Here is a 27,707-nt window from a genome sequence, read left to right as displayed (position 1 = left end):
TCGGCACAGAGCTTTGCTGGAAAAAAGCGCCAGTCTAGACGCAGATCTTTCGGAAAATAAAGCCTTTTCCAAAAGATCCCTTATCCCTCTTAAAATAAAAAAGGGATAATCCCAGAAAAACTCTGCCACGTCCAGGAAATGCGTCTGCTCTTCCGCTTTTTGTTGTTGTTGTTGTTGCAGAAGAACAGACACGCTCTTTCAGAAGCCCTGTCTTCCTCCTCCCACGAGGAAGAAGGGCTCTTCCGAAAGAGGAGGCTTTTCCGAAATTTGGCCCAGTGTGGATGGGCCAAATTTCAGAAAATCCTTTTCCGATAAATCGGTGTAGTCTAGACATAGCCCTAGACTACCAGCTCCCACTGGAGCGGCTCCTCAGTTGGGGTCAGCTACCTTAGCTCCGCCAACTTCAGCACAGCTATGCCAGTTTCAGGCAGCTGAGGATCTGCCCTGTTGGACAATAAGTACTAGCTGCTAAGCATCCCTTCTGTGTGGAGGCTGGAACAATAGCGGGGTGCTTTTCTGCTGAGCCGTAGAGTTCCTCCAGGCCTCAACAGGAGTCGTGTGTCCGGTTCTGGGCACCACATTTCAAGAAACATGTGGAGAAATTGGAGAAGGCCCAGAGAAGAGCAACAAGAATAATTAAAGGTCTAGAGAACATGAGCGATGAGGGAAGGCTGAAGGAACTGGGCTTGTTTAGTTTGGAAAGAAGAAGACTGAGAGGGGACACGATAGCAGTTTTCACGTATCTAAAAGGGTGTCACAGGGAAGAGGGAGAGAAATTATTTTCCTTGGCCTCTGAGGACAGGACAAGAAGCAAGGGGCTTAAATTGTAGCCAGAGGGGTTTAGGTTGGACATTAGGGAAAACTTCCTACCTGTCAGGGTGGTTAAACACTGGAATAACTTGCCTGGGGGGTTGTGGAATCTCCAGCACTGGAGATATTTAAGAGCAGGTTGGCTAGACATCTATCAGGGATGATCTAGACAGTGCTTGGTCCTGCCGTGGGGAGGGGGACTAGACTCAATGGCATCAAGGTCCTTTCCCGTTCTAGGATTCACAGCAGTATAGCTGAGAGGAGAATCTGGCCCACGGGGCCTGTCCAAATGAAGAAAAAGTAAGGACGTCAGATTGGGGATCTGTTGCTCCGGACCATGGAGCAGCCGCCACTCCAACTGGATCTCCTGGGACCCGCAGGTGCTCAGCTCCCTACGTCCAGGTCCCACTCATTTCTCTGAGGAAGGGGGCAGTGCTATGGTGTCTCTCCAGCGTTGAGAGACGAGGACCAGCAGCTCTGCTATTGTGGTATCTAGGAGATGCAGGTCTAGTCGTGGTGATGCAATAGGGCTTCCAAGACGACCGCTGTCTTGGAGACACAACCGGGGTCTCTGGGAGTGAAGCTACTGCTCACAAACAGCTCTCCACCTTGGGCTGTAAGCGACTCATGCGGCACACGCCCCAGCGGGTTACATCTGGCTGCAGCACAACTAGGCAGGGATGCTACTCTGTGGTAACACTCTGAAACGGCTGTCCTCTCATCCTCCCAGAATACACTAATTAAAACAGCCCTGCCTTGGCCGTGGGGCTTGAGTCAAGCACCCCCACTGTTACCCAGTGACCCATTCAGCATTTATGTCTGCGGCAGGCTCCGCCGGCAGAAGGTAGGAGCAGCATCTCAATAGACCAACCCTTGCAGACAGGAATCCAGACGAGCCTTTGGAATCGTTCATCAAAATGCTAGCAGCCGTTCCGATTTCCAGGCAGGTGCGAGAACAATAAATATTGAGCAAAGAAAGATCTCCCAGAGCCAGAGCAGTTCAATAAATAAAAAAAGTTTCCTTTAAAAAAAAAAAAAAAAAAAAAAAAAAAAAAGAAGTGTGCTGCTCTTTAGAATCAAAATCAAATCGGGCTGGCTGGTCAGCTTCCAGCTGGCTGCCTGAGGAGTGGATCTGGCCATGCCAGATGCCAGCCAAAAGCTCACAAGCCTCTGGACTCGGGGATGATTTGGAAGTCAGTCAAACTGTCATAATTCAAGCCGATGCCAGTGTGGTCTGGGCCAACCAGGAGACTGGTTTTGAGTCCCAGCTCTGCCACTGACCTGCGGGTGCCCCCGAGCATGTCACTGCCCTTCCCTGGGCCTCAGTTTTCACCTCTTTGAAATGGAGCCAATGTTGCTGGCCTCTTTGGATAGTGCCTTGAGCTCTGTGTCTAGCCCATGAAGGCAGCAGGCACCCTTCCTGCACCCCAAATGTGCCCCTCAGCACCCTACCCCAGTGCCCCCGCCCCAATTCCACTCCAGCCCTGTCACCTCAGTCCAGCCCCCTGCTCCCTTCCGATTCTGATACTCCACCCGTCTGCAACCCAGCCCTCGGCTCCCCAGACCCTTTAGCCCCCCCCTCCCAGCCGCATTTCAAACCCCACACAAACCCTCCGCCACCACCTCCCCCAGTCTGTTCCAGCCCCACTTCTCCCCTCTGCCCCAGGAGCCCTGCTCTAACCCCTCCTTCCTCCACCCTTGGCAGCCCCGATTCAGCCCCCCCAGTTCCACCCAGTTGTGCTCCAACTCCCTTCCTCCCCCTCACTCTGATTAGCCTCCCCGCTCCTCAGTTCCCCCCCCCATGCTCCCCCCCCATGGAAAGCAGCCATTGCTTTGACCTTGCGTTCCATTTTGGGAGGAGCCATACCTGCCCTATATGTCCCCCACACCTTCTCCCTGCACCTTTGCTAGCTGCTCACACCCAGGACCTGACGTCAGCCCAGCCTAAGACACACCCCCTCCAGCCACTGCCCTGCCCCAATGGCCCTCCCAGCCCTGGTCTGGCTAGGGCTGTTCAATTGTGTTTAATCAGTTAATTGAGTAGTTGAAGAATTTCCATGGACTAGTTGATTAGTCAATAAGGGGGAGAACTGAAGAGCTGCAGGCGGAGTTAGCTCCCAGCCCTGGCAGCTAACTCTGCTGCAGCTCTGCCCTTTAAATGAATAAGAGCTGCCAGGCTCTTAATACATTTAAAAAGCAGAGGCATAGCGGGGTGGGGGTGGGGGAGACCCGACAAAGCCAGGAATCAGCTGAGTCCTGGCTCACGCTCGGTCCCCTCTGCTATGCCTCTGCCTCCCCGGGATGATGCTGGGGGAAACTGGCTTTTAAGACTGCTCCCCCCAGAACTGGCTCCTGCTCCCCCCCCTTGCTGCCTCTCTCTGATAAAGGCAGCAAGGGGGGTGGGGAGACTAGGCGAGTCATTACTCATCTACCCAACAAGCATTTGCATATCGGGTAGTCGCCAAATCCCTCGGGCTGACTGCTCCATTCGCCCTATTACAGTTATGCAGTGAACGGCAGGAAGCTTCCTGCAGCTTGGCCCTTAGCAAAGCCCTGGATGGGAAGAAATGAGTGGAGTTACCAAGCAAGGGCCCCTGGGTAGGCCAATAAAACCCTTCCCCCCACTTTGTTCCCAGACAGGGACATTCTTATACCACGCCAGTCCACCCAGCTCTTCGCCGGGCACACGAGAAGCCCATATCCCCACAGTCGGGGAGCGGAAAGGCACTGTGGCGTGCACAGACTATCTCAGGGTCAACAGCCGACCTGGCACCAGGAGCGAGGCCTGGTTTATTGAGCCCAAAGTGGCTCTCAGCCAGCGCAGGAGTGAACAGTGGTGAAGCGCTGCGCCTCAGGGGTGCTGGAACAAGTTTTATTACAGAGGGGAGGGGTGCTCCCGATGGGAACCGTGGAAACCATGTAGTTCGTGTTTGTTCTTAGTGCTTCCAGCCAAGGGGCAGCACTCTCAGCCCCCCGTTCCAGCACCACTGCTACTCTATAGACCCTTGGCACGCCAGCAGGGACATTGGGCTGGGGGCTCAGTGCTCGCTGCCCGGAGCCAAGGAATTGGCCAGGTCTAGCAATGACGGAATCTGCCCATTGACAGGTAACCCTGGGGGGTGGAAATGGAAGTGGGCTAGCCAGGGTAGAGCCCATCGAGAATGAAGGAAAAGGGAAAATGGACCAAGCTGCTGTACTCTCCAGCTTTTCCATCCCTCCTTCCAAGGAGAGGCCAGGGAGCCGGAGGCAGGTAAAACACACACCAGGCTTGGTGCAGAACAACAGGCAGGTTTAAAACACTCGACTGGGGGGTCCTCAAACCTCACTGCACCATGACCCGACTTCTGACGAGAAAAATTCAATGCCATTCCCTTAGTTTGTTGCCTCACTCTGAAGGAGAGTGGTGTCTCTAGGGCTTCCCCTCCTGGAGATGTCCTTTGCCCTTTCCTCAGGGCTTTACCTGCAAGTCCATGAGTCTCTCAACAGCTCTCCACTGGGAGGTGTCCCTGTTTCTGCGAGCGAGCCAGCCAGCCACCCCGACCTTCTCCCTTCCAGGTCTGAGCTGTCACTGGTCCTGTAGCTCCTTTTGTAGTCCCTCCTGGCTCCTAATTGGCTGGTTCCTCCACAGTCACTCTAGCTTGCCGGGAGGACTTCTCTATGGCTCTTCTCTGGCCTTAGGGTCCCAGCCCCACTACAATCCCCCACTTCAACCCTCTCCTGCCCTCGCCCTTCAGTGGCCCAGTTAAGTCTTTCAGGCTCTAGGTGGCGTCTAGTTTGGGACAGAACAGATCTCTCACGTTCACTGTCTCTTACTGAGCAGCTCCTTTGATCTGCCTCGGGACAGACCATTCACAAAGTTCCCTTCATCTGCAAGCCGCTTTGGAGCTTTGCCCTGGGTAATTTGCTCACGCTCCAGTCGCTCAGCCACACCAATCCCTGCGACTCATCAAAAGGGCTGGAGTTCAAAAGCAGCGGCTCAAAGAGACCCACATTCCTTTAGCAAACCGCTTACATTCCATTTAAATGATTAGGAGGCAGTTTTGCTTGCTCACTTCAGCCATTCACTAGCAGGAAAGCAAGCGGGGATGGGGGCTTGTCACAGAGAGACAAGAGACCAGTGTGGGGCAGTCTCATGGGTGTACGTGCAGCACTGGCATAGAAAGCATGGGCATAAATACTGTGGCTCCCTTGGCTCAAGCTGTTGGCCAATATTCCAATCTTTGCAGAGTTGATTTTGCTGAGGGAAATCAGAGACAGGACAGGGGTCTTCCTTGGTACAGTCTTGTTTGTTTACACAAAATCCCATTTCCTTGAATCCAGCAGACAACCAGCAGCAGTGGTTTCTTTGCTCAGAAATCCCCAAGTCTGCTACTCCAGAGAGCTCTGTGTCCAAGAAGCCAGATCTCTGGGTCTCCATTCGGGGTCATGCCCACAGACCCTTGTCCAGGCTCTCTTTCTCCAAACACGCACAAGCCGCAACACCAATATCCTTTGTTCGCAAGCATTAAGCTCACTCCACACAGCTCAGCTCGAAGCTACCATGTATCTTGGGCAGTCTCTCCAGTGTTCTGCTACACAGTGAAAATTAAATATTTGTTTTGTTGAGAGAACTGGTTTCCACCAGTATCCCACAATGCATGCCCTGGTGGCTGTGCTCAGTGTTCTGTGATCTTTGCTGCCCTGCAGGCATGCACACCTCTCCTTTCAAAGCTCCAGGAAGTATCTGACAGCTGAGTGAGTTGCTCCCTTTGGGGAACAAAGAACAAATCATTGGAGTGCTTCTGTTCTGCCCGGTTAGGAACACAGAGGCAGGCAGGCTGCTGCTGCAGAGGGAGGGCTGATGAGGCTGCTGTGCTGCTTGGACATTCTTCAGCACAGAGAGCTCACAGAGCTATGAGGGAATCCCAAGAATTGCAGGGATCAGCTCTGACTTCTCACCACACTGCCCTGTGGGATGCTTGGAGCAATGCATTGCTCTGTCTGTCCACAGGGTGCTAGCAGCGTGGCCAGGAAACAGTTGACTATGGGAGGCAGAAAAACTTGTTTGGCCATTTTTCACTTTAGCCAACTTCTGCATGTCGACAGCACTTCTGTCACCAACCTTCCCGGTGCAGACACAGCCTAGGTCTGTGTAGCAGGGCGGTCATCCCGCTCCAGACATAAAAAGGGGTCAAAGAGCCTTGGGAGAGGGCTGTAGCTATGAGCCAATCATGAGATGCCTTGTTGCAGCCACTTAAGAGCTCATGAGGGCCGTATAAAAGAGATGGCTGGCCAGGCTGAGCGCACTCTCACTCCAGCCCTGGAGGGAGAAGGACCTAGATGCCTGCTCACCAGGGTACTATAGATAGAGCAGTGCTGGGGAAAGACAGGGTAAGCCAGGGGAGTTCCAACCTGAGTAGTCCCAGGCTGAGGCCCAGTAACAGGGGCCTGAAGGATACTAGGGCTGTCAGAAGGCAGCCAGGGCAGGCAAAAGACCACACCCTCTTGCCTATGAAAGGTGGCCATGTCAGATGGCAGTTTTCCCGAGGCAGGGGCTAGATGATGACTAGAAGTGGGTCACTGAAGCATGGTAGATGTAGGAGAATCGGGGGGGGGGGGGGGAGGTTCCCTGGGAGGAAGGACCCAGAGTGTGGGGGCTAAAGGGTCCTAACACTAGGTGGTGAAGAACAACAGGTAACAGCAGATAAGACACGGCCAGAAGGGGGTGCTCCAGCGCTGAATTGAGCTAATTCCCAAGCGACTAACAGGAGGTGCCATGGCAATGAGCCGCACCATGTTACACTCTGTGATTGTCTTTGGATCCAAGACTCACCTGGTGGTCGCCATTAGCACCTTTCACTAGAACAATACAATGGGCCAGATTCTCAGAAGCGCTCAGGACCAGCTCTCTCAGTGTTCAGCACCCAGAGATAGGGCCAAGTATGCACGGGCTCAGCGCTCACTCAGGCATCAAAATAAGGGCCAGGTTTCCAGAAGAGCTCAGTTTCTGGTGCCCTGAGTTGCTTTGAAAATCTGGGTCCCCTTGTGTCACTCACCCACAAATTGGGTCCTACATAACAAACCGTGTGAGAGAGACATGAATTCCTCCATCCCATGCAGGATCTGACACCTCCTGTGGCCGTGGCTGGGTCACTTGGAGAAGGTGACAAGAGAAGAGGTGAAAAGGGAAGTTTCCGTGAGTATGAGGAGCAAGTGACCTGCACTGAAAGCCTCTCCCGTTAGTGACCCAGATAACGAGGGCAGAAGCCAGATGGCGACGTTACACTCCTGCCCCTTTCCAAGTATGAGGTGGCAAGTCAGCCATTGCCAGGCTCGATCGAACACGTCCTTGTTACTGATCTACCTATGTAACCATGTTCCCCCCTTGGCCAGGGATGGTGTAGCACCCCTTGCTTCTCTAGCGCCCCCTGCTGACAGAGGTGGGTGAATTGCAGCGGCTTCTCTTTCAGGACTCGGTGCATCCACACTGCAGGGCTTAGCTCAATTTGCATTGCTTATTTCGAGTTATGTCAATTGCGTAGCTTATTTCAAAGTACAGCACCCTTCCTCCCACTTCCCTTATTCCTCGTACAATGACAGTTACAGGAGTCAGAGTAAGAAGTCCTCCAGCTTGACAGTATTTTGACACTATTTTGAAATAGCTGCCTGCTGTGTAGATGTGGACTAAGTTATTTCGGAACAGCGCTAGTTATTCTGAAATAGTGTTGCAGTGTAGATGAACCCTCAGTGCTCTTCCATCTTAGGTCCATCCCATCCAGGGTGGCCGTTGTCCCTGTTAAGACTCCGAAAGCATCCGGGCTTGTTGGCCTCTTTCCCTGGAGCCGGTAGGAGAACCCAGCCCCAGGCTTTGAAGCTCCTGGGGCAAGCCCTGCTGTTCTGTACCCCCACTGGGGCAGCAGGGCTCCTGAGGTGACGCTAGCCGACGAATTAGCATTTTCTCCCACCTTCGTGACTGTTCTCCGTCCAGTCACCGACCTTGGAGGGGCCAGATTCCTGGCAGGTGTCAATCAGCCACAACAGGATTGAAATCAATGAGCCACATCCCCAGAGGCTGCAAAGCATCATGACTCCACTGACACCGAGGCAGCCATATCACCCGACATCCCTCAGTCTCTGGCCTGGGGCTTTTCGCTCCCTTTGTAACAGCCTGCTGTTCTTGTGCTTGGAATGGGAAGCTGCTGCCAGCAACCTTTGCTCTCACCCTCGTGAAGTGATTTGCACCCAGCGTTCTCGGAATGATTTTGAGCTATGGCCACAATTAGTGTTTTGGCACTTGCCTGGGTCTTAAATTACTATGACAGGCTTTAATTACATGGTTAATGCAGGAATAGATCCACGCTCCCTGCAAGCGCAGGCAGTAATTCCCCGGGAGCCGAGCGCCCAGGGCGTAATGAGATGGAACCGAATGGGCAGCAGGAAGGGGTAGAAGACTCTAGGACCTGCGAGCAATGGTCCGGGGGCTTGGGTTCCATTAGTGCAGCGGAAGGGCAGGCCCTTAGGGTCCATGCACGGCTTTGGCTGCGAATGGGGCTGGCACTGGGAGGAGCGCCAGCAGAGCAACACTGGCAAGTGTTCCCCACAGGGCCACGTTCTGCAGCCGGATGGAGGCAGACTGGCACTAAGGGGCTCTACCACAATGCACCCCGAAGTATCAAGTGCAGGACTGAGGTCAGGCTGGCCCCAGGTCAAACACAGCAATGGCAGAAGGGCAGAGGGCATGGGCAGTTCCAGGTGCCATGCTCAGCCATCCAGGGGCCTGGCTTAGTCCAGTGAAGGAGTGATGAGCCAAGCCGGGGGGGGGAGGCAGCACTCCACTACCGAGGGCATTATGGTCTAATGGGCTGAGCACATGGCTAAGAACTCCCAAGTTCTGTGTCTAGCCCTGCCTCCCATTGGCAGGATGGGGCATGTCACCACACCCCTCTGTGACTCAGTTTCCCCTCCATAACAGGAGTTCCGTAGTCGTCACCGTGCAAGGTGAGGTGATGCTAGGTGAGTAGAGAGGGGTCTGAAATCACCATAACCCTGCAGTTCTGAACACCCAGGGTGAGACTCGCGTCCCATCACTCATAATAAGTTAACAGCAGTAGAGCCCTTTGAAGATGGAGGGCCAGGAACTCAGCGGATGTGTCTATGTAGCTCCTCAGAGGCCGTGACACCGTCACTGGCCCGTAAAGCCCCAAGGCTTTTCCTAAAGAGCAGTTGCTCTGTAGCCACTCCAGCCCTTCCGATAGGGTGGCCACGCCTCCAGGGATTAAAGCTTCATCTTTGAGAGAAGATTATGTCCTGGGACGACACCTCCAGGAATATGTCCAGCCATAGCCCCCAGCCTAACCTCCAGAGCAGGGGGCTGGCTGCTCGTTCTCCTTTTAAAGAGGGTTCCAGAGCCCGGATCTGCTGCATGCGCCACATCTGCCCAGACTCCCCCAATGCCCTTGTCACAGTGACTGCCCAGCCTGCCTTGCGAGGCAGAGCCCGGAGAGAGAAGCCGAAAGGGAAAATGAAGATGCCTGCGCACTGCCCTGCCGAGGAAAGCAGAAAGACACCTGAGCAGCTGAGGTTTTCCCCGACATTATCACTGCCGCTGCATCACACCCGGATTCCTGCCGCCACTCCTGCCTTCCTTGGGTTCCTTCGTTCCAAGTGGCAAATTGATGGAGGTGCCTGGATTCCTCTCACTCTTGCGGAGCTGGGGAGTTATTGCTCTTCCAAATGGTTCCTGACAGGCCCTGTCAGCCCCAGCCTTGGGATGGCACCTGGGCTCTCTGCCCCAGCCCCCGGGAGGCTGTCCATCCTCCCTCCTCGGACGCTAGTGAGCAGGACCTAAAAATAAAGGACGACAGAAGCAGCTGACGTCTCATAAGTGCCATTCAGTGCGCAGCCCAGCGTGCTGTGTTCACTCAGCAGAAACGCATCCCTTCGCCATGGCTCAGCAGCTCACTTGAAGGGAGGATGGGAGTGACGGTTCCACTCTGAAGCGGGGTCAAGTCCCCAACATCCGCCTTGGGGCTCTAGCAAGCCGGACCAAGTGCATGCTGGGAAAGGACAGAAAAGGGTAACAGTCGGCCACCGTTCACCCAACTACATCCCCAAAAGTGCTACTCAAACGCACCTTCCCCCACAGCAAGGAAATGCAGCTGCCTCAGGGGTGGGGCCCAGCAATGCTTCCCAGCAGCGTGAGATGGGAAGGGAGGGAGAGATGCTGCAGGCTGGAGACAGAACATGGAGCCCAGAGCTAACCTGGCAGCTGCTCCAAAAAGGTGAGGGGACTGACACAGAGAAGATGCTGATGTCTCACTCAAAATAGACCCTTGCTGGGCTGGACGACCAGAGCAAAGCCGCGCGTCCTATGGCGAGAAGGCCGCCCCACACCCGCAGGCAGTGCTGCAGCCCGTGGAGAGCTCGGAGATGCTGGGAAGGGGCTGTTGTACCGCTCCACTGCAGCTGGGGCCCACCAGCCTGGCCTTTAAGAGGCTCCTAAGTCATAGCCAGGAGGAACCTCAGCCCTGTTAGCTGTGCTGGTGCAACAGGGGCTGGTAGCACTGCATCCCTCCCTGCCCCCTTCTCATAGGCCAGAAGGAAGGGAGAGTGTGTTGGTTGCTACAACCCAGGGCACCGTTACCTCCCTCGGCCGCATACACCAGCCGCCCAGCTCCAGAGCATCAACACCAGGGCACAGGGAGGTGGGGCCCCTTCATGCCAGTTCTCCCAGCCTGGTCCGAGGAACAGGGAGGTGGGGCCCCTTCATGCCAGTTCTCCCAGCCTGGTCCGAGGAACAGGGAGGTGGGGCCCCTTCACGCCAGTTCTCCCAGCCTGGTCCGAACTCATCTCCTTACAAGCGTGGGTGGCAGGGGGAGACGGACTTGCTCTCAAGACAGTGCACTGACCAGGATGCTGTCACAAAGCAGGCCAGGGAGGCAATGGCTGAAGGCAGAGCCACCTCCAGCCAAATCGCCGCTCTTACGCCAAGCCTGGTGCGAGCGACCACCTTCTCACGCTGGCCAGAAGGAGGGCTCACGCCAGCTCCTTTGGGGTGAGAAGAGAGCAGGGAGTGACCAGGACACTGCAACTAGCTATGGTACTGCCAGAGTCCATCATCTTGTAATCGTCAATATATTTACTGTTGCACCTCCGCTGGGAGGTAGGGCGACACTATTCTCCCCACTGTACAGACAGCCAACTGAGGCACACAGAGATTTACCCAGGGTTACACAAGAAGTCTGTGGCAGAGGGGACATGAACCCAAGTAACCACCTGAGCCAAGTGCCCTTGAGCTAGACTTCCTCTTGGTGGGGCCTCTCCCCTTTAAGGCAGTCCTGCCTGTGTAGGGCTGAATCCCATGGGCGCCACAGGGAAGACGCGCTGCGCTGTGCCAGTCTGTGGCTGAATAAAGGGACGGCGAGCCAGTTCTTTTCATGAGCCTCAAATCCCTGGTTAGTTTGGTTTTGAGAGACGGCTCTGTAAAGCCACCATCCCAGTGGTACTTGTTTATGAGTCATCAGCAGCCTCCCTGCTTACGTTTGCTTGCTTTAGGAGCCCAAATTAGATTTCTCTGGCGGCCTCGGTGCTCTTAAGGTGGAATTTCCAACTGCAGCCCTGCACTCTCCCACTGACAGCAAACTCTGCCGGCAAGCTTTGGTGCTGCATGAGGCACTCTGGACTAGCACAGCACACGGCAGATGGCTCTGTCGGCTCCACAGCACCGATAGTTGGAAAACTTGCCTTTTACACGTTAACTAAGAAAACTCTAGTCTGGACAATACTAGAGGTGGCTGCCTTCCATCTCTGGAAGCCACCCAAAGTCACAGCCTTGAATCACAGTAGAGCAAATTCTGCTCTCTCCTACACCATGGAAACCCTGGTCGAGGTGACTGGTAGGATCAGCTATGCCAGACGTCCTGGACTGCCCATGTAGTTTATCAATGTGTGTGCCTCACAACAGGGGAAAGGAAGGTATTGTGGGTAAGCACAAATATGAGACTCAGTAGATCCGGGTTCAGCTCCTGACTGGGCCACAGACACCTCCTATGAGCCCGGGCAAGTCCTTCATTTTCTGTGCCTCAGTTTCCCCTTTTGTAAAATATCCACCTGCTTCCCCATATTTCCCCTGTTCAGAATGTAAATTCTCCAGAGCAGAGCCCATCCCTTATGTACCTCTCAGCCTGCCATGGCCCAGACATGGGCCACAAAGTTGGCTCAAGACCCAAATCAAAGAGAAATAAAATCATCCATGCCAGGAAACAAAGTGCAGTGTGATTCTTCTTGTGCAAACGACCCTTCTAGGAGCCCAGCTCCACGGTTCACTCTTTCTGCTGTTAATCCTACTCAGCAATTCAGGGGGGAAACTCCATGTGTGTGTCAGGAATGCAGGGAAGGAGGGAGCAATTCTTCCCGTTCCCTTCCACATCCCTCCTTCAATCTCTCCTTCGCTGCGATGCCAAAAACCACACTTGACAATATTGCACTCATGACCCATCCTGCTGCCTCAGTGTTTCCTTGTACTGGCTCCTCTGTGTCTGTATCTACCTGGTGGTTCTTGTCTTAGAGCCACAATACTCAGACTGAGGCGAGGGGACTGCAAGTGGCTCTTTAATGCCTCTCCAGAGGCTCTATGCAGCACATGATAGTAAAACCCCACGTGATTTAGTTATTAACCAATCAGGATGCTTTTATGATGTTATTAACCAATTGTTGAATACTTAGTCCTTTTGCTGTGAGATTAATCTTACCTTGTATTTTAGAAATGTGCATCTCTGTCCATCTGTCTGCTTGTTCAAGAACTCCTCCTAAACGTTAAGAGCTAGGACCACCAAATTTGGTGGGCAGCTTCCTCTCATCATAACGCAAGATCAGGGTTTGGTTCTGCCAAGACAATGGGATGTGCCTGGAATGGGATTGTTTCCCATAAAATGGAAAGGGAAGGGTCTAAAAGGAGGGAGTTATACAATAGAATGACCACAGGGGGCAGTAAGGGGCTAGAGATGGGGACCAGAACAGCTATAACCCCATTGGGCCAGCAGGGGGCAGGAATGGAGCAAAGGGCAGCTATTGACTATATATTTCAGAGAGTTTGTGTTTGTTGGTCTATGTGTCTGTCTGTCCCGCAGCCAGGGAATATGCACCCCTCCACCAGCTCTGCCTGCTGGAGCTGCAGCAGCCATGGAGAGGCGCTTCTCACCTAGCCCCAAGCTGCTGCGGTGAGAGGGGGCTAGGGTTGTCCTCTCTCCCCAGAGTAGTTGCATAGAAAGAAACTGTATCTGCAAAGGAAACAGCAGAGCAAGCTGTCCTCATGACTTATTGCTAATAATCAGGAAAGCAAAACCAGCAGCCATCTGGAATCCTTTATCGACCCTCCCGTGCCTTAAACATTACATCACTATCAATAAAAAGCATGATGAGACACTGCAACAGTCCAAAATCAGGGAGTGTTCACCTAAATTAGACCAAGAAACTGCAATGCTCAGCACTCGGTAATGGCTCAGTCCTCGCTGCATTTCATTCACACTGCACACTAACCAGGGAAACCACCACCGGGGGCAAATGGCACACGATGTGACTGATGCAGCAGAATGCAGCTGGATGGTGCCAACTGTCATCCTTTTGGGGCATCCTTCCCAATCCTTTCTGGGAGGTTTGTTTTGTATCGCAGCGTGAATGTCAGCACGGCCCCTGGCTTCCTCAGTGCTAGGCGGAGCCACTGAGCCAGCACATGGGAACTGGTTTCATTGTAAGGTCCCTATCGTGCATAGGACTTGAGGAGTAGCCCTTTAAAAGGTTTGTCTGTCAACAGATCCGGTGTACAGTTAGCAAACATGGTTATTTGGAAGCCAGCTGTGTCCTGTGAGTTTATGTTCTTAATGAGGCAGGACAACTCCTTGTCTTTAAAACTTTCTTTCAGGGACACGTTTTCATCTTGCAATTTACATAATGCCGCTGCATTGGTCTGAAAAATCATCTGAGGATATTATGGGACAGACCGACCAGCCTCTGAAATGTACCCCATGGTGCTTCATTGTGCTGTGTGACTCACAAGTGATAATACAGCACTACCCGTGGGCACTTGGCTGTGTTTACGGCACAATGGGAATCAACAGCTGGCACCCGTTTGTAGTAGGGATGTGAAGGACTAGTTGATTATCTGATAAGTAAATGCTTAACAGATAGTCCAGTGTTTCTCAACCTTTTTTATAAAGTATCCCCTTATATATTTTTAAAGTACCCCCCAGTACGTACAGTTTTCAGACACACACCATTTTTTTTTACCATTGCAGAACATTTGTTTAAACAACTTAATCGTAGCCGGGCAGGCGATGAAATTTTTGGGTGTAAAAAGTACAAAAATAATAAAGTGCTGTAAAACTTAAAACAAAAATTCAGTTTTCTCCAAATTTCAATTGTATTAACGTACCCCCTAGACTTCTCTCAAGCACATTTCCCAACCAGTGGTATGAATACTCTTAGGCTATGTCTACACTATAGGGTTTTTGCACAAAACCAGCTGTTTTTGCGCAAAAACCTGTAGAGCATCCAAACCTCAAGTGCATTTTTACACAAGGAAATAGAGAGTAAAACGGCAAAACAGAGGGCTTTTTCCGGTGTAGGTATACATTCTTCTATGAGGCATAATTCCTTTTTGTGCTACAGCTCTTGCGCAAAAAGCAGGGGTGGATGAGAGTGCCGCGGGGCCCCGGGCAGCAAAATTTTGCGGGTCCCCCCCTTTGACACTGCGCATGCGCTGTGGTGCTAAGGCACATGCGCGGGGCTCAGGAAGCGTGGGGCCCAGGGCAGCCGCCCCGCTCGCCCTGCCCTAAATCCGCTGCTGGCAAAAAGGCATGTGTGGACACTCCACAGGGTTTCTTGCGCAAAAAGAGCCTATCTGAAAAAGCACAGGTGCTCTAATGGCCATTCTGTGAATGGCCATCAGAGCTTTCTTGCGCAAGAGTGTCCATGCAGTGTGGACGCTCTCTTGCGCAAAAGCAATGCACTTTAAGGTGTGAACGCGCTTTTGCACAAGAAGTTTTTGCTCAAGAACTCTTCTGCAAAAGACTTCTTGCACAAAAACCCTGCAGTGTAGACATAGTCTAAGGCTACGTCTACACTGGCCCCTTTTCCGGAAGGGGCATGTAAATTTCACTAGTCGTCGTAGGGAAATCCGCGGGGGATTTAAATATCCCCCGCGGCATTTAAATAAAAATGTCCGCCGCTTTTTTCCGGCTTTTAAAAAAGCCGGAAAAGAGCGTCTAGACTGGCCCCGATCCTCCGGAAAAAGTGCCCTTTTCCGGAGGCTCTTATTCTTACTTCAAAGTAAGAATAAGAGCCTCCGGAAAAGGGCACTTTTTCCGGAGGATCGAGGCCAGTCTAGACGCTCTTTTCCGGCTTTTTTAAAAGCCGGAAAAAAGCGGCGGACATTTTGCACTTTTTCCGGAGGATCGAGGCCAGTCTAGACGCTCTTTTCCGGCTTTTTTAAAAGCCGGAAAAAAGCGGCGGACATTTTTATTTAAATGCCGCGGGGGATATTTAAATCCCCCGCGGATTTCCCTACGACGACTAGTGAAATTTACATGCCCCTTCCGGAAGAGGGACCAGTGTAGACGTAGCCTAAGAGTATTCATACCACTGGTTGGGAAACACTTCCCCTCTTGCTGCCTCTTCCCCTCTTGCTGCCTCTATTAGATAGAGGCAGCAACGGGGGGGAGAGGGGGAGGGAGGAGGAAGAGAAGAGGGAGTGTACTTAAAAGCGGCAGTGCTGTGTGCGGTACTGCTGCTTTGAATGCTGTGGGGAGCCCGGTGTCAGGCTCCTCACAGCATTTCAAAGCAGCCACGCCGCATGGAGCCCGGGATCTCCTGGGGACACAGCTTACTCTGGGCTCTGTGCGGTGCTGCCGTTTAGAAATGCTGCCACAGTGTTTCAAAGAGGCAGCACCACAGGGAGCCCAGGGTCAGCAGGGGAGTCCCCAGCTGATCCCAGACTTTGTTGCTTTTGAAGTGAAAAGGGGGAGGCACCCTACACTTAAAAAAATGCATCGACTATTCGATTAGTCAGTTAACTGATACTTAACATCCTTAGTTTGTAGCCAGTCATGGAAGTCGCATGGGCAAAACATGACCCATCATTAAACTGAATACAGATGGATCATTCCTGATTCCCAGAGGTGTCCGAGAACTTTGCAGACTGTGAGTGGACAAGACTACCATCTCTCCATTCCTGAAATGCAGCCAGTTCTTGGTCTGAACACAGCAGCTGTTCAACATCCTACAGCAATACTATGGTGCTCAGCTGCGTAGGAAAGGAAGGAAAGAACCCCAGGGTACAAACAAAGGAGCAGAGGGGATTGTAAAAATAGGAATCTGACCAGGTGTCACCAGGGGCGGTACTCACTGCTGTGGTGCCTCCTGCTGATAGCTCCAGGGAATTATTCCTTTTGTCAGCAGGGCATCTCCTTCAGGCTGGTGTCTCCCTTGTACATGCTCTACGCCTTTAGTCTGGACCCACGTTGCTCCCCAACCACAGCATCCTCTTCAGGACACTGCCCTCTGGCAGCGCCCCCTACAGTGGTCTCACCTCCCCCTTCCAGGGGTTATTAGCAGTCCTTCATCCAGCACCTGCCAGCGTGGCCAGCTGCAGCCTGAGGCTAGCCCCTCACCTCAGGGGCCAACCACTGCCCTTCCAGGCTGCACAGCAATGGTGGCTAGACACAGTGCAAGGGGATGGAGGTGGGAGGGACCCATGCCCGCCCACTACTCTAGATCCCAACCCAGGGACACTAGCAGCTGCCTTGTCCTGCCCTAGTTCCCTGGGCCACTTCCCCTGGGACTCTTTGCACCCTCCTGGCCCTTGTAGCAAGGCTGAAGCCTGGCAGGTATCAGGCTGAAGCCTCCCTCTCCACCCCCCCTGAGCCTACCCAGCCCTGCTCTTCCGAAGGTGCTGCTTTGGGACCCAAGTCCCACATGTTCCCTGGTCAGGAGTTAACTGATTCTCTCTGCTGGGCAGCTCCTTATATACAGGCCTGCCCCAGCAAGCCACACCCTGATTGGCTCCTTAAAAGCCTCTCCCTGATTGGACAGGGCTCTGCACTGACTCCCTCCAGCCTGCTTTAACCCTTTCTGGCCAGTGTGGGGCAGTTGCCCCACATCAGTCCTGTTCCTGGACACCCACACTTCATGGTCCTGCATTCCTGTTTGCAGCCCATCATGGGACTCAGCTCCCTATCTTCTCTCCCTAGCGGTTGGGCATACGCCACTGCACTGCCTGCTGCCCTCTCTCGCCTGCCACAGCTGTAGGGGGGACAGCCTTCTGAGGGGACGCCACAGCCACAATGCAGCTTGTGGGTCTGGCCCACATTTCTCACATGTGAAGGCATAACACAGGCCCAAACACACAGAAAGCTACACACAGAGCGCACTTACGCACACTCATGTATGTACACAGAGCTACACCAAACACGCACCCCGCCCACTCCCCATGCCATACACATGCACACACCCACGGAGGTACACAAACAATCGTACTGACCCCCAATTACACACCACCCTAAAACACAGGGTGCACATCTGCCCAGCTGTATCAGGCCCACCCAGCGTTGGCACCTGCCAAGGAGGCATGTCTGCCATCACCCCCTCCCTGTGACTTCAGATTGCCGGGCTGCTGGGATGGAGGCAGGCGCCAGGCAGTGACTGCCGTGTGCTCTTTGCTCACCGGGATTAGACGAGGGGCGGTGGGGCCAGTGGTAGGCGGGCCGGTCCAGCCAAGCGAGATTAAAATGTGGTGTGATGGCGCAGCCTGGAAAGCTGATCCCAACCCCCGCTTCACGGGATAATTGAAACGTCTGCTGCTGTCTCTTCTTGGCCTGTGCTAGCGGTTCCGGAGGCCGGAGTCAGATCAATTACCGCCGAGCGAGACCCTGCGGAGCCCTGCTCCAGGGAGGAGAGATACAGTGGCAGAGAAACATCTCTCTCTGATTTACAGCCCTGGAACTGCCTTCCAGCAGAAAGCGGAAGCTGAGCTCCCAGGCACTGACTAGCAACCCCTGGCTAACCCCAGCGTGAGCCATTCTGTCCTGATTTTTTGAACCCCCTCCTGCTACAGCTGGGTGGGAGAATCTGCTACGCATCCTCCTAACGGGGAAGGCACCAGCATCTAACAGCCTGGGCATGAGCCTGGGAATCGGGAAACCTGGGTTCCATAGACCTATTATAGGACCATAGATACAGCCAGCACTCTGTGCCTCAGTTCCCCCCCCCCTCGCCATACCTACTTAGAGGACAAGCACTTTGGCGCATGGACTGTGGATGGAAAGTGGGGTCCTGATCTCATGTGGCACCTTCTAAGTAGTCCAGCAGCACAAATAATAGCAGCTGCGGTGCCATGTTAAGCAGTGTTTTCACTCCACCCAGAGACAGCAGCATTTCAGCAGCCAATAAAGGGCTGGCTTTCCCGAGTGCACAGTAGGACCCTCTGGGTGCCAACTCGCTATTTTCATGGACATTAAGTCAGCATTATTCAGCAGCAAAGTCAGCTATTCAGTGCCACGTATGTTTGATGCTGAGCGACCAGGGTAGTGGGCTGGGCGGCTGGAGCTAGTTACTACAACAGGCCTTGTTGGCTCCAAGTGGAGCCATCATGGGTGTCTTGCTGATGCCATTCAACCATAGGCATATCTCCCCTTCCCTGCGTGTGAGCCATTGGCAAAGTATGCACCATAGCCCACCAGTGCACAGAGCTAATAGCTTACTACTGCTTGCAGTAAAGGAGCTACTCCTTTAGATCAAGTGGGAGCAAGCCTGGCGCCGATGCTAAAGGTCCTAGATTCAAACCCCAGATCAGACAGAGCTTGTGACCTGGACTGACTGTTTCACACCTAAAACAGGGCTGTGCTGTTTCCAGCTAAAGCAGTGACATGCCTGTCAGCTGCAATGGCCCAGCTGGTAGGCCAGGAGGGACTTGGCTTGACCAGCCCAGGGTGATAAGCACCCATCCCTCCCACCCCATCTCCTGAGGACAGGCAGAGGCGATCCCCGGAGACCAGGGGCAGCGCAGAATCTTTCCAAGTGAGCAGCCAAAGCAATGGCCTTGAAGCAAAGGCCCCTCCACCAGTAGGGGAAGAGATGCTGCAGCAAGAAGCGCTGGGGTGAGGCAAACGGCTACAGCTCGCCCGGGCAGACTGAACTTGGCCTCGGTCGCAGCATTTGCCTGCTAGCACCATCAGCGCTGCCCTGTGCCTGCTCCTCCCTCTCACGTGCCATGGCCACAGGGGCAGAGCCATCTGCAGGAGAGGGGGCATGCCCCAGCCGTGATGTATCTTGTCAGGTTCCCACTTTAGAGCCTGTATTTTAGCCTGAGTAAAGGGGCTGAATTCACAAGGCCATCGTGGCTGGTCCTTGTGCACATCTAGCCGGATGTCCCTCTCTGCCAGACCTCCTCCATCGTGGGAGCATGACAGGGGCACTTAGGGTATGTCTACACTAGCTCATTAGTTCAAGCTAGGTAGGGTAATTAGGGCAACCAGAGTTACAAATGAAGCCCGGGATTTAAATATCCCAGGCTTCATTTGCATGTTCCTGGGCGCCGGCATTTTTAAATTCCCCTTAATCCAAACTCCACGCCCGCGGCTACACGCAGCACAGAGTAGTAGTTCGAATTAGGATCTTCATTAGCAACTCCGGTTGCCCTAATTACCCTACCTAGCTTGAACTAACGAGCTAATGTAGACATACCCTTAGTGTGTGGCAAACTGGGCTGCAAATCTACAGCCCTCTAGCCTGCCGGGCAGCGGCGGTCTGCATGGCCCCAGCCACCGTGCCCTAGAGCTCCCCTTGCGTGTATTAGCCTGTGCCCGGTTCCACACCGAGCAGATCAAAGTGTACTTGTAGCGGGGTCCCAGTGGCCACTTTGCGCACAGGAGATACACCGCCCCAGTGTGCTGCAGATTAACAGGGCAGGTCCCGGCATGCGAGGCAAGCCCCATGCTGTGCTTGGCACCCTAAAGACACCCAGCCAGAGGCAAGGCCTGCCCCAGAGTGCTCAGAAGCTGTATTGGTAAAAGAGAAACTTCAGCACAGCTGCCTACCACCCCGTTCTGCTGAGCTTCTGCTCCGTGCTCCAGCCAATGGGCCACGCTGTCTCCCGGAAGCCTTTTGCTCAACAAAGCATCACGTGTTAAGACAGTGCATGACACAGCAGAGCCAGTTCTACACTAGAAGCTGTCAATTACCTCTTTGGGTTTGAGACCCACCCCCACTCCGACACACCTGGCATGAGTGCTGCTGAGAGACAACAAGGCAGCGGGAGGCTCCAGCCGTTCTCTGAATGGCTTTAACTCCCAAGGGCCAGTATTAAAAATCCTTCTGTGTCTGCTTGGCCAGGGCTCCCAAGCCATCTGCCAGCTCGCTGTTAGAGTGTGAGATTAAATCAGTCCTTTCCAAGACAGGCACTGACATTTACAGCATTAAACCTCTCTCCCCACAGCTGGGGACTTGTGCTGTCAATTGCAGCCCAGGTATTCATACCGCGTGTGCAAATACGGATCTCCCCGGGGTCTTTCTCGGGCAAGCCATTTCCAGCTACAGCATTTACAAACTAGGGTGTCCAAATCCCCCTGCATGTTGGTAGATGGGAGGAGGGTGCTGGGCAAATCCTGGCTAGAACGGAGGGCAATATGAGAGAGAGGAGGATCAGGTTTGGAAGATTTGGAAATCTGGTTTTAAGGAATATTCGTGACCTAGACAGGGTCCAAAATGAACACTGAAAGCTAGAGGGAGGCAAGAAGCAGATTTTCTCTTCCATGGGAAACAAAAAACAAGCCCCTCCCCCCAAAAATAAAGCGTCAACATTTTCCACCACATTGAGTTTTCAAAAGACCTGTTTGGTGTTATGTCAGTTTCACTGAACTGATCGTGTTGTTCTTATTTTGACCTTTATCCTATCCACAGTGACAGCCGTTGCAAAAAAGAACAACCCCCCCAAAAAACGCTGAAATGAAAATTCAAAAATGGGACATTGGTGTTATCAAAACGCAGCATTTCAGGGGGGTGTTATGGCAAAATGACATTGAAACTGAGACTTTAAAAAAAACACTTAGATTTCGACTCCCAGCATTTTCCAACCAGCCTCGAAAGCACCCTCTTCTCTTAGCAGACACATATGAATAACTTTGGAGTGTCAGCCTTATAACAGGGTGCTATGGGGAGACAGTGGAAAACAGTATACGCATGTTGAATGCATTTAGGTGGCCTAGTGGACAAAAGGGTCCTTGATGAAGCTTCCAGTCCTGGAGCTGCATACTGGATCCTTCTCTACATTTTTGTGGCAGGATGGTCATCCTATGGAACGAGGCATCTAATTAGCTGTTGCATCATATCATCAGGATGTATCATGTTTATTTACATCTGGGTAACTAAAGAAATAAAATCAATCAACTTGAGATTGCCTCTGTACGTTTAAGGGCACAAGCGCCGGTGATGGAAATACCTACAACTGCACTGAGAACAGCAGGCTCCCCATTTAACAATGTCAGTTTCTTATACCCGATGGAGTAAAATCAGAACAAAATTCTATGGTGATGCCCCTAAGTGCAGCTGCGCAGCCTTTTTCCACCAGCTTAACTAAATGGGTCTGACATCGCATCTGTAGCTAGACACACTCAGCCCGGTATCAAAGGGAGCCCCGAGTTCTAGCCAGAGCTTTGTGGAGATCAATTCATTTCACTGTATTTTAATTGTCATGGCATGTTATATGGCCTATTTCTTCACCAAGGTTTTTGGACAGAGGGAGGTGTGCAGTGAGGCTGGTGTTTGTGTGTATAATTGGCTCTGGTTTGAACTGATAATTGCTAGTGCATACTTGCAGGGAATATGCTGGTTTTATGCCATTCTTTCTTTAAAATTAAATCAAGGCAGCTTTGAGCCCTGATAACAGCTCTCTTCCCCTCCCCCTCCCGCCCCTGTTAGAACTGTATTTAGAGTTCGATGACGCCTTTCATCCCAAAGGATCCTAAAGCGATTCACCACCCATAGGCAAATCATGCACCACTGCTGTGCAGCCACTTCTGGGCAGGGTCAGGTCAGCTATACCCCAGCACAAGCGCACTCTGGACACAAAGTGAAACACAAGCTCACATCCAGCGGAAGCATGGGGTAGAATGTAGGCCAAGGCAATGTTATTAACCAGCTGGCACGCAGCCATGCTAGCAGTCCCTTTCCAACAACTCAGCGGGCCCTTTAATGGCTACTAGAGGCTGGAACCCTTGGGGACCGAAAGAGATTTCCAGGAGAAAGCTACTTCCTTCAAAATGCCGGCTGCAGCAATGATCTGAAGTGGGCACTGGAGTTTGGACGGGTCTGTATTTCTCTGCAGGGTGCTGGGCTCTCACCCTTACGCATTCGGAGAGCCTGGGAACTCGGCCCAGCCGGGTTATGCCAGGCTTTGCCACTCCTGAATCAAAGCATGCCGCTCACTGACCTCCCCCATGTCACGCCAGTGCAGGTGTGGGGGAGGGGTGGTTTCTGAAATGGACGCACCATGTCATATGACGAGAGCTGGTGAAGACAGCGGTTTCTCTTCATTCCGGTGTGCCTGGGGAGGGGACATTATAATTCAGTCTGTAAATCAAACAGCCAGCAAACCAACACCTCTCTTTCCTCCATTCCCTGCTTACAATGTATCTATCTGTCTGGCCAGAGGGCCAAGGAGTCCCCGTTACAGACTAGGCATGTTAAATATCGGTTAATTGAATAGTCAATTAACCTTGTGAATTTTTATTGGTTAGTCGACTATTCTATAGTCCTGGGGGGGGGGGGAGGGAATGGCGGCAGCACGGGGAGCTGGTCTGTGAGGGGAGCCCCTCGCAGACTGGCTGCCTGCCACCCTGCACTGCTGCCTCTGATACAGAGGCATCAGCGCAAGGTGGCAGCAGCCCCTGTCCAGGGTGGGGGGAGGTGTCGGAGCTCCCGGACCCAGCACAAGCCAGAACTGAGCCAAACTGCCTGCCCGCCTGGCTCCTAATACATTTTAAATGCAGAGCCACAGTGGGGGTAGGTCCCGGACCCAGTGTGAGCCAGAATTGAGCTGTGCTGCTGGCCAGCCTACTAAAAAATTTACTGGCAAGGGGCGGGGGTGAGGGGAAATGTATGTAGTCTATAGCATTAACCTATACACTTTTGCTTATCAGTTAATCGACTATACCAGTGGTTCCCAAACTTTTCAGCATCATGCCCCCTTTTTTATTTTTGAGAAACCCTCACGCCGCCCCCCCCCCCCGCCAGCAGCAAAACTTGTTGAGAAAAAAAAAAAAAAAAAAAAAAAAGGAACTGACCAGGGATGAAAAACAAAAATAGCAGCAAAACCTGGGGGCGGAGGGGAGGGGGGGCCTGGGTCACCTTGTGCCCCCCCCTGGAATTTCTTCATGCCCCCCCCAGGAGGGCACACTCCCCAATTTGGGAACCCATGGACTATACTATTACATCCCTATTACAAAGCAGGGCTCCATTGTGCTAGGCACTGTACAAACACAAAGAAAAAGACGTTTCACATTGGAGCACAGAGCTGCTATTCTATCAAGAGCCAGACCCCTGGAGGATCACCAGCTCTGTTCCTAGATCTCTACCAAATAAAGGTGCTTTTTGTGTTGGTCTGGGATGTGTTTGGTTTGACTTTGTGTCTGGAAACCCCTGGTAGCAATGAAAAGCTGGCACAGGGCTAAAAAGCAGCAGGGATCACAGAGTCTGTGTCCTTGATGCTCCAATATATTGGAGATGAAAGTGACAGGGACAAAGAGAGGCACCATTTCTAGCAGCTGAAACTAGAGAACAATACAATCCAGCAGCTGAAAAAAGGAGAGCTGCCCAGCCCAAAGAGAGGAGAAAGCAAGCGATGGCAAACGGCAAATGAAAAGTCCTGTCTCTTTCCGCCCATGGAGCAGGGCTTTGGCTGCCCACACATGAAATTTCTTTTACAAAGTGCTGCTAACAAGCCATGTCCTGTATCCACCAGCCAGGCACAGCAGAGCCGGTACCCCCAAAGGTCTCCATGCCAGCTATGCCTCTGCCCAGCCCTGCAGGGATGCAGGGAGGATCCTGCCATGTAAGAACCAGCCCAAAGATCCAAGGGCTGGATGTTGAAATCAGCCAGGTTCCAACTGGAAATAAAGGGCATATTGATAATGATGCGGGTAAGTCAACTGTTGGAGCAGGTCAGCCACAGATGAGGTGGATCAGCTAAAACTCTTTACATTCCTATTGCAAGTCTCTCAAGAAACACGGTCTAACTCACCCATAAGATATGGGCTTGATGAAGGAATCACTGGGCCAGAGAGAACTACACTGGTGGGATTCGGCCCAGTTTCCAAAGGGGAACAGCACCCCTGGCTCCTTGGCAGGTTCTTTGTGGAAACCACCCAGTGCTGAGCAGACCCAGGGTCTCTGTGCTGGAAGCTGCCATTACCCAGGCTGCGGATGGGCTGTGCCTGAAATTGTTCCTGGAGCTGACAGTCGCACCCTCATTCTTGCCCACAGTCTAGCCCGCATGTCAGTCTGTGAACACTTACAGGCATCAAATATCCCCAATTTACAACAGGGAAACAGAGGCCAGACCCTTCACACTTGTCAAATGAGCTCAGCTTTCTGCCTGGCTCCTGGGTATCCTTAAACATCTGGCCCTTATGTAGGGGCCTAACAGGGAGGGGAACTTTGCCAAACCTGGTCTAGACATGGGAAGTGATTTACCCAAGTCATACTGCTGGGAGGAGAATCTAGTCTGCCAACTGCTAGTCCACCACCCTAACCACTCCGCCCCACTGTCTCCCCTTGTAACAACTGACTTATGTTGGCTCTAAGAACAAAGTTGCTTTCTGCAAACTATTTTAGATCCTCCCCCCTCCCGCTTGCTTTGCATGCTGGCAGTTTATAAAATTACAAACATCTTGGAGACAAATCTAGTCAATAGTCTTAAAGCTCTTGTGAAATTCAATCCCAGCCCTAGATTAGATGCAGTAAAGAACTGACAGTGATTGAATGGCCTCCCCAGGCAATCAGATGTCTTTAGCTCTCTGCCCATTCATTTCTCCACCCCTTATTTCCCTCTATTTAAGGAAAGTCTTTGTCAGCAGAGCTGCAAAGGGAAGGCTCTCTTGCTCCAACACACTGCTGCCCGGGGATTGTCTCAGAAGTACAGCTGTGCCGCCATTCATGGGATCACCGCACACTTTCCTGGAGCTGGCAATGAACTACCAGGATGGACGAAGCTGGACGATCACCTAAACGTCCCAAACTTCAAGGGCTCAGCCTCTGGCCTAAAATCCAGGCCAGATTTTAAACAGCTCCCCTTGTGACACTGGGGTAGGATTTCCCCTGGGCTCAGCACCAGGGCTGGAAGAAAATTTTCTGTCCCAACTGTTTCTCCATTTCCAAAGGGGTTTTCAATTACATGCTTTTCCCAACACAGCCTGCTTGCTTTGGAAAAGGCCGATCTCTCATTGAAACGCCGCAGTGCCTGATGGGAGTCATTTGGGGCACTGCCTCATGGTCCCCTTCTCCGTGAAGGCTGGGCTCCCTGGCTGAATTTAAGGGAAAGGCTCCAATGGGCCCTGAATCAGGCTCTTCCAAACACACAGCCAGGCCCTGTCTGCTTTTCTCAGGCTGGGGCTTGGTAGCTATGGGGAAGCTCAGATCTGTGGTCCCTCCAAAGAACAGGAACGTGGGCTAACTCCAGTTCTCCAAGGGGCATATGCAAATAATCTAGCCGCTGTGGGTGGAAAAGAGAATCGGTTAAAACCAGCTTTTCATGAAGGTTGCTTCACCCCTTTCCAGGCTAAGGGAAATTTCAGGTTTGGGTTTATGTTCCTGGTCTGCATGTCAGCCTCTGGCCAGCTGGCAGACTGTTCTCCCCACCTCCTTAGAGGCTGTTCCATAGCACATAACAGAAGAAGTCACTTGCTGTGGAAGTAGCTAACAGCTGGGCTGCCGGACATGTTGTGCAGGGCCAATCTAGCCTCTGGGCAGGAGTACAGAGCACCGTCCAGGCAGCTGGGGGGACTGACCATGCTGCTGTGATGATGCCAGCATCTCCATCCATGCCCGGCTGGATGCAAACAGGGTCTGGTACCTGCTCTGAGTATTTGCATGTGGCCATGAGGTGCAAGGGGGACCACAGGATGGGTACAAGGGCCCATTTCCCTTGTGCACAGAGAGGCCTAGAGCAGTGCCTCTCTACTCATTCCTCTCTGGGGCCTCCTCCCACCCAGCCAGGATCTAGTGGAGGCCTTCTAGCATTCATGACTAGCATGACACCGGGTCATGACCCCTCTGGAAGGTCACAGCCCCCCTGGTGAGACCTCCTGCCTTAGGTGGGCATATGCAGAGAGCAAATCCAGTCCCTGCACTTCTGCATTCTGCAGGAGCTTGGCCATTACACACGATGGAAACAGGCCAGAGCCTTCCACGCCAAGGCAAGGCAGTCCTGGTCACCCCCCTGCAAATGCTACATGCACTGTCCCCAGACAAGCCCATTTTCTATTCTCTCCGCCCATGGCCAACTAGAGAACAATTTGGGGAATTCACTAAACCTCAGGTGCTCTGCCCATGACAGATCTGAATTTGCAGAACTATTCCGAGTCTGGGACCAAACAAAAACCAGGCCCCCTGCTGGCTCCCTGCCAAACGGTTCAAACTTAATGGGCATCCTAATACCAGAGGCTGGATCTGCATGGACGATGACACAAGTTTTATCCTGAGTCCCTCAGTTGGGCACAATGGGCTGCTTTGGAGGAGGAGGCAATAACAATTAGCTGTCAATCTACACATTGATTTGGCCTCTGACCCTTCCCACTGCTGTTTGGGGAGGGGTGATCTTGACTCATCTTCCTGTTATGAGAATGAGGAAGGGGAAGATTCTAAAGCAAGGGAATTGTCCCTGGTGAATCCAGCCTGGTTGCTAAAAGGGGCTGAATTGTTACATGCTAAGGAGATGACCGGGGCAGGGTGGGGCAGAAAACTGGAAAGGGTTGAGTGCCGGCTTAGCAGTCAGGTGGGAGAGGGGCTTCTCTGGCTGTATGTGAGAGCAGGATTTGCCGGGTGCAGAGCAAATCCTGCAGCTTTGCTCAGGGAGAACTCCTATTCACTTCAGTGGGAGCAGGCTGTGACCAATGGTCCCTCTAATGCAGGGGTGTCCAAACTTTTTTCAAAGAGGGCCAGATTTGATGAAGTGAACATGCGTGAGGGCCGACCATTTTGCCTGACATTCTTTGAACCATTAAAATTAAATGCAAATTAACTATTTTATACAAAGTTTATTGCAAATGGCATACTTTTCATTTCGTCACATGGATGACAAATCTAAACAGGTGTAAAATTACTCTGCCTTTCATATCTGAAGGCTAGATGAAAAAAAAATCCAGGAAGCTGAAATATATGTCAGGAACATTGTAAAGTACATTACATATTATTGGTAATAAAGGTTGTCTGTCAACTTTTAAGTTCAAAAAATATGAACAGGAACATAACACCAAGTATACATGTTGTGTCCAAATATATTTATAACTGATTTAGACCAACTGACATTAACTGAGATTTTACAATGTATTCATCTCAATACATATGGATTCGTTGGGGGCCATAAAAGATAGATATTGCCAAATTACCTGGGGGGCCGTATTAAACCGGAACAAGGGCCGCAATTGGCCCGCGGGCCGGACTTTGGACATGCCTGCTCTAATGTTTTCCATCCATGTGTGGAATACATTTTTATGTGCTCTGAGACATGTGCAACTGTGCACCACCAATGGAAACACAGAACCTAGCAATGGGCACCCTGCTCATCAGCTGGGCAGCATGTGAATGTCTCCTGAGCGACCACACAAGCACTCAGCTTACAGGAAACTCTGGCTGTGACTGGGGGCCTCAGCTCG

At 52.4% G+C, this 27,707-nt stretch overlaps 1 protein-coding gene across 7 annotated transcripts in view; it reads right to left on the bottom strand.

Moving 5' to 3' along the window:
- Window positions 1-19,374: 19,374 nt before the first annotated feature.
- LOC112544163 (uncharacterized) overlaps window positions 19,375-27,707 on the bottom strand; it is a 45,028-nt gene continuing 36,695 nt past the window's right edge. For 5 of the 7 annotated variants that reach the window (XR_012897097.1, XR_012897098.1, XM_075904934.1 and 2 more), the window contains one exon: window positions 21,926-22,381. The gene's annotated coding sequence lies outside the window, so the exon portion shown is untranslated. Of the gene's footprint in view, window positions 21,130-21,925; window positions 22,382-27,707 lie in introns of those variants that run through there. The other 2 variants (XR_012897099.1, XM_075904935.1) reach the window with 1 other exon arrangement.

Source organism: Pelodiscus sinensis, chromosome 21 (genome assembly GCF_049634645.1).
Source record: "Pelodiscus sinensis isolate JC-2024 chromosome 21, ASM4963464v1, whole genome shotgun sequence".
In the NCBI taxonomy this organism is placed as follows: domain Eukaryota; kingdom Metazoa; phylum Chordata; order Testudines; family Trionychidae; genus Pelodiscus; species Pelodiscus sinensis.
The sequence above is the reverse complement of the archived record's forward strand: the minus strand, read 5'-3'. Positions and strand labels throughout refer to the sequence as shown.